Source organism: Octopus sinensis, linkage group LG2, assembly GCF_006345805.1.
Source record: "Octopus sinensis linkage group LG2, ASM634580v1, whole genome shotgun sequence".
Taxonomy (NCBI): Eukaryota; Metazoa; Mollusca; class Cephalopoda; order Octopoda; family Octopodidae; genus Octopus; species Octopus sinensis.
The window spans coordinates 89763272-89771419 of NC_042998.1; the positions used below are offsets into that span (position 1 = coordinate 89763272).

The 8148-nt window shown below is 33.3% G+C and overlaps 1 protein-coding gene across 10 annotated transcripts in view; it reads left to right on the plus strand.

Annotated features, from left to right (window-relative positions):
* The window catches only part of LOC115223963 (collagen alpha-1(I) chain), a 317450-nt gene that overhangs the window by 210078 nt on the left and 99224 nt on the right, over positions 1-8148 (plus strand). The window lies entirely within an intron of this gene.

The following is an 8148-nucleotide window of genomic DNA, read 5'->3' on the forward strand; positions in this document are numbered from 1 at the left end:
TATATATATATGGATGTATATACGCATATATACATGCATGTATGTATATACATATATAAATATGTATATATACGCACATACACACACCACACACACACACACATACATATATATATATATATATATATATATATATAATGAAATGACCAATATTCATTTGAGTTTTCGTATATCTTTTTAATCCATGTTGTTTATAATTACGAGTGTAATTATATAGCTATAGTTAATTTAATGTTCATAAAACAATAAACACAATGCTTAAGAATTTATCCCCATTCTTTTAACCGTAAACGAAATTTTCCAGAAACTTTGATCAAGCTATTCAGCAGGGAAAATCGTGCATTTCCCTTAGCGTTCGTCGAAACAACCATGATAAGTCGGCCAATGTTCATTGGTCGAGCAGTATTCATGTAGGCGTTAATGCCTTATATGGCTACAACACGTAATACATGCACACACGCACTAAGCATGCATGTACGAATACACATATAATTACAGATACATGCATATATATATATACATACATACATGCATGCATAGATGCATACACCTTTGCACTTCGAATGTACATCTTCATATCTATGTGTTTACAAAGACTTTGACATAACTGCATGTGCATACATATTTTTACAAGTAAGAAGGATAACTAATATATTGTGCGAATGCATGGACATTTGCATGTAGTAGTATGATATATAACTAGAACGAGTGATAATATTTTTAAAATGCATATATAAGCACAGATATAAATATATATGTATAGCTATGAAAAATATTCCCAATTAAGAAATTCAAATTAATAAAAATTCTACTTTATAGACAAAATTCAGTTCAAATTCAAGTTATGGCAAAAGCAATTGCAATTAGACCGTAAAGAAAGGAAATTCTCAGTTGAGCAAATCTATCTATAGAAGACTAAATATAAAATGTGGAACGCAGCCTTTTGTCGGAAAAATGGCGTGAGAGCATGTGTATATCTGCGTGATCATGCGCGCTTGTTAAGCTCTTTGTGTTATATGTTAGCAAGGTTACAAAGTCGTACTACAAAGAAATACGACTTGCGTACGCAAATGCTTAACAAAAAACGTGCCAACGTTTGTAAAAGATGCTAGCAATGTGAAATTTTGTATACATATTCATATTAAGAGACAGGGTTCCATGCAGCTATGGTTTAAATCAATTAAGCACAAGATTAGAGATTTTAACAATTAAGGTGTGTAAAGTGTTCAATACTTAAAAGTTTAATGTTGGAAGTTCTCTCAGAATCTATCTGATTTTATAGATGCTCAGTTTTGAAAAGGCTGTAGGGTCATTTTTTTTTGTTTTGTTTTTTTTTTTGTTTTTTCTTGTGGAGTATTATTTTGCTTTAGGATAAAATGTTAAACGTGAGGTTATAATGTTTATTCTTAATCTTCACTTCACTTATCTAGTGGGAAAGTGACGGCTCATCTTTATGGAGTGGGTTTTGGTGTAACTAGGCATGTTAAATGTAGTGGCATTTAAAAGTATTTGTGGAGAGGCACCAGAGTAATTTAGAAATGTTGTTGCCATGTATGGTACATTGATAAACTATATTCCTAACAAGGCAATTAGAATTTAAAGCAGAAAACTTAGAAATGATAGAATTGAAATTATTTGTAGTTAAATGGGTGTTTATTTCAGTGGTTTAAAGTAGTTCTGCTGAAACAAAGTTTGGTGTGGAGTAAGAAGTGTTACAAATGTTTCTGTTAAAGATTTATGGGATTTAAATTATGTTTCTTTTAAAGACTAATGGTGCTTTAATGGTGTTAACACAGAATTACAAAAAGGTGATAAATGACTACCAAGTGAAACTTAATTCCAAAATACGCCAGACGACATGATCTATACCAAACATATTCTTAAAACAGAGTTGTATTTTCTCTAACAAAATTTGTAAGAAAATTAATTTCAATCTTCTTAATGAAGTCAATAATGAAGGCCAACAGATAAGCCTGAAATATGAGGAATTTCTAAATATTTACAAGATTGTGCCTGAACTTAAAGGACAATCCCCCTTACAGATGAAATTTCTCCGTAACAAACACTATATTTAGACATTAAATATTATTACGAATGTATTACTAAACTTATTATCCTCAAGTTCATTATGTCAGTTACAAATTTTAGAGATTATGAAGCATTATTTTATACGTAAAGTTATTGTAAGCTATGACTATTCTATCTAAATTGCGATACACTCTGATAACCTAATTCGCTTTAGCTACAGAGCAAATGATTCTGCAGAAACTTGTGATCTCATAAATTTATCATTACTTTTATAAGTGGAAAGTAGGTCTCGCCCCACGCCATAAAAAAGGGCGGATTATACTGAGGTGATGGCCTTTTGTGCCTCTACAAGTTTAACCCCAAGTAAATTAATGAAAATTTTAAAAATATGTTATCAATAGGTCAAAAATCGGGGGTTATAAGAAACTGCACAGTCTAACCACACAGCAGTCATTTTTCTCTTTCAATGTGACAAAATCTGCACGGTGCATTTCACAAATCTGAGGAAATTTTGATTATATCCACAAACAATCTAACCTGGTTAAAATGTTGTCTATATGTATCTGTATTTATGCATTTATGTATATGTATACATATATATGTGTTTGTTTATGTAGGCATGGTCAAATATACATATTTGTATATAAATATGAATACCTTGAAAATGTGTGTGCAAAAATGCATATCCTTCAAACATGATATGCATACGGAACAAATATGCGGGGATATGCATTCAGAAGCACGTTTTTATATGTATGTTACTAAATATATACGTGTAAATACATGTACATGTATATACAAATATATACATGTATATACAAATACATGTATATACATACACCTATGTCTCTGTGCAAATATGTTTGTAAAGGGACACGCACACACACACACAAACACACACATCTTATGTAAACATGTACATATATATATGCGAGTTTTAACGTGTGTATATATTATATATATATACATCTATATACATAAACACACATGCACCCAAATGCACATACATTTACACGCATGCACACGCAACATAAACACATATATACGTATATATATATATATATATATATACACCCCCGAATGAGTGGACAAGCGAAAGAAGGGCACTCAACAAATTTATTTGGAGTTACATGTATGGATGAAACTGTTTTGACCCATACATGTACAAACATATATATATATATATATATATATATATATATATATATATATATATATACACATTATTAAAATAACATAGCGCCGTAAACTTACTGGCAGCTATTTCTAGTAATGGTCGTACTTCGTGTAATACCTGCTTTATATATTTGTAAATACACACACATATACACACACACATACACACACACTCACATACATGTACATACGTCATTGATTTCTCTGAATTTATCTCAAAATGCACTTGTGTGTATAAAATGCATGCAATAGCATGTAGGCGAACTGGAATGTACACTTTTATACTTGCTGGTATATACATACATATATATATATATGCATGTATATATGCGGACAAATATCAAGCACATGCATGCAGATTATACGTATAAATCTAGTAGTGTGTGTGTATATAAGCATGTTTAAACGTTTATGTATTTATTGTGTAGGCGCATGTATGTATATGCGTATATATATAAATGTGTCTATATTTCGATGCGTTCGTTTACGTCAAGGTCAAATGACATACCATCTTACTCGTAAATCCATTTATGATGTTCTTGTGCTTTTACATATTCATTATTTATAATGCAAATGCATCAGTTATTTGCCTTTCTGTCAGCTCTTCAAAGTTATTTAAGGTTTTCTCTCTTATTTTTCAAATCCATATAGTTCCCAAGTACCCACCTTTCATCTTCTTATTCGAAGATTAAGTAAATTTCTTTATCTAGATTACGTTGCAATATTGTTGAATTATACAACGTATCGCAAAAAAAAAATGTATACACACCACACATTAACAGCTGTTAACTCGATTTTTATTTCTTTTTAGATCTAATCCGTTAGAAATAATAAAGCCTTGAACGAAGGAAATTTGTTCCAAAGTGCTACTGAGAACGCAGTCGAAGAGCAAAATTATTTTATTAGCAGAATCACGCTATTTATCATAACTTGTGTTTGAGATTAGTTTTAAGCAGGCGGAACTAATCAGAATGTACACGTGAAACGTTCTGGAAGAGTGCGGATATCAACGAACCCCACAAAGCAAGAAAGAGTACGAGAAATGTATTTTGCCAGAGCTCAAAAAACTTGTGTAGCTAGCAAATCATGATATAGAAGTTTCAAAATCAAGCGTCCATCGCATTTTGAAGCAATATTTTTGGGAAAGTTGCATTCCAAGAACAGTCCATGTTCTTGATGATGCTCCGGGCCGATGAATAGAGTTCTGCGAGTGGTACTTGGTACGATATATAAAAGACGCCCACTTTCCAACAAAGATAGTTTGGTGTGAAAAGGCTACATTTAATTTACATGGCTTAGCCAACCGCTACAATTTCAGATAGTGGGGACCTAAGAATAGGCGGTGGACATCATGTTAATTTACCAAGTGTTACAGTATGGTGCTGCATATTATTAAGAGGGTTAAATGGACATTTTTTTTTCGTGGTATTAAGGCATATCTTATTCATTTGAACTTGCTGTGACAATCTGTCATACGAGTACTTTGAAGATATACAGTTTTATTTCCAGCAAGATGAAGCACTCCCACACTACGATAGTAACATAAGGGCCTTCTTTGAAACTTTGCCAAACAGGTGGATTGGATTTTTATAGGGGATACTTAAAAGAGAAAGTTTGCGGTACGAAACCGATAACAGTTGACGAATTGAGAGTAGTCGCTGAATGAGAAGGTGCACAAATACCGAAAGAAATGTTTCTCGGTGTTTGTGATTCTATTGCTTCGAGTTATTCTTAACTCCTGCACCAGAAATGTCATCGGTCTGAAAACTGGCGATCATAAAAAATTTAATTCTGACTTTTGAATTTAATTTTGAAAATGAAATATATTTTGATAAAAACATACTTTCTGATCATTCAACATGCGTATACATTTTGAGGAACCCTCTGTATATATGAGGAAAGAGTAAGCAAAGTTGTGGCGAAAGAGTCAGCAGAAGTTCGCTTTTACTTTCTGCCGGAGCCGCGTGGAGCTTAGGCGTTTCGTTCATAAACACACACATCGTCCTGGCTGAGATTCGAACCCGCAATCCCTCGACCGCGAGTCCGCTGCTCTAACCACTGGGCCATGTGCCTCCACACATACATATATAGTAGATCTAAAAAAGAAGAACAAACACGAAAAAAAAACAACGATGCGAGGACGTGGTACATGTAAAGTATTAGCAGACGCTCAGGGAAGGAAAGAAAGATGGTTTAGAGAGAGAGAGAGCCAACAAATGAGATCGAGAGAATCTCAATATAGAAAACACTTTGTAGTGCTCAAATAATTTGAACTTACACTCCGATATATTCACCGAGGACTAAGTCAGCAGGTTAAAAAGTATCTATAAAAGGAATCCAAGTGAACAGATATGAAGACAATGATTCAAATAAACAAATAAAACCTCGGGTTTTAATGTACAAAACATATATGAGTGCATACATGTAAAAAGCGAGGCAGATTCAAAATTTTCAGTTTATGCTCAATCAAGTATGAATATATTCTTTGATTCTTTTACTTGTTTCAGTCATTTGGCTGCAGCCATGCTAGAAGAGCGCCTTTAGTCGAACAAATTGACCCTATGACTTATTCCTTGTAAGTTATTCTATCGGTTCTTTTGCCGAATCGATAAGTTACGGGGACGTAAACACACCATCATCAGTTGTCAAGCGATGGTGGTAGGGACAAACACAGATGCACACAAATATATATACACACACACGTGACGGGCTTCTTTTAGTTTCCGTCTACCAAATCCACTCACAAGGCTTTGGTCAGCCCGAGACTATAGTCGAAGACACTTGCCCAAGGTTCTACGCTGTGGGACCGAGCCCAGAACTATGTGGTTGGTAAGCAAGCTTCTTACCACACAGCCACGCTGCGCCTTTTTTATATATGCATATATATAGAGAGAGGGAAAATTTAGATAACATAAACTCAAAGAATTAGAGGGGAGAAGGAGCTACAAGTTCGACGACTGTTTCTGAGGGTTCGAAGTTACTTCATAGTGTTGGCAGATGTAGTTGATTAAAAATTTACAGCCGGTAACGAAAGAAAACAAACATTGGTAAACTCTAGAGCCTCCTTCATCAGATCATTATACGGGAAGATTTATAGGTAGAATTATCTGATACTTTAGACATATACTTATCCACTCTGATGAAGGAGGCTCTAGAGTTTACCAAAGTTTGTTTCCATTACCGGTTGCAAATGCTTGATCAACTACAAGCCCTCGGAAACAGTTGTTGGACATGTAACGCCTTCTCCTCTCTAATTCTTTGAGTCTATGTAATCTTAGTAAGTTTACTCTATATATGTATGATATATATATATATATATATATACACTTGGTTGTTTATCGCCTGAAAATCTTGAGTTTGACTCTCTTTCTAAATGTATACTTATATATGTATTCTGTACATTAAAACCCAAAGTTTTATCTGTTTATTGGAATCATTGTTTACATATACATATATATATATATATATATATATATATATATATATATATATATATATATATATATATATATATTGTTGTATTTCGGAATGGTCGTTTTGCCAGTTTAGCCAATATATATATATTCGCTCTATTCATAATAGTTAGCTATCATCACTTGCTATGTTTAAGATATATACACACTTGTTTAGCCTTTGTTAAATGACTAACATTATTGTGATTATTTTAATCTAACTTCGTTCCAAATTTCCCAGTAGCTGACAGCATCTATTTAATCAGTTCCTCTGGGTTTTTTTTTTTTTAGTCTCACTTACTCAATATGATAGGGTTTCACTTCACAATTTCACAATGCAATAATTTCGTTTAATTATACTAAATTGCATAACTTATAATTAACTTCCGTTTTGTGCTAAAAAAAATCTTTATTTTTCTTGATATCAAACATTTACACATAGATTTAACTTACATATACGTAAATTTCAAAAATATATCAACAACAATTAATTCTTTTCTCTTTAAACTCAAAGTAGTGTTTGTCTTTAAATTTAAGACAAAAAGCATGTTTAGCTTGTATCGAAATACGGAATGTAACAGCTCAGTATTTAAAATTTGCTCTTTTTCTTTAAATCCTACCACATAGCTTATCTTCACACAATAATTTCTATCTAAATATGGAATTCATCTGGCAGGCTTCCGAAATTTATTCTAAATTTTAAGACTACCATTTTTTCATTATCATTCTTTCCCACTTCTTTCCTTTCTCTTTATCATTTTTGTTCAAAGCATATTAGCGATGAGACAATGAATATTCTTAGTATGCACTGAACTATTCATTGAGAAATGAAACAAATTTATAATTTTTCAAAATTACATGCTTACATACATACAAACATACTCACACACACACATACACACACACACACACATATATATATATATATATAATATATATATATATATGCGTGTGTGATTGTGTGTGTATGTGTGTGTGTGTATATATATATATATATATATATATATATATATATACAAAGGGTAAAGACCCCTTTGGTCATGAACGACCATGAGAATGCACCTAGAAAGTTTCCCTCCGAGGCACAAGTCCAGGCAAGGTTGTTTATTGTAGATCAGCGGTTGCCCATGCATACCAGCCTCCCCCTCTCCACATCACCGATGGAAAAGGCAAGGGAAAGACAAAGGTCGATACAGCTTGGCACCAGTGATGTCACAACTCATTTCTACGGCTGAGTGAATTGAAGCAACTTCAAATAAACTGTTTGCTCAAGTTCGATTCCCGCACCGGGCTGTATTGTGTTCTTGAGCAAAAAGCTTTATTTCACGCTGCTCCAGTACACTCAACTGTAGAAATGAGTAGCGACGTCACTGATGCCAAGTTGTATAGGTCTTTTTCTTTTCCCTTGAATAACATCGGTGGCGTGGAGAGGGGAGGCAGGTATGCATGCGTGACTGCTGGTCTTCCATAAACAACTTTGCGTGGACGTGTG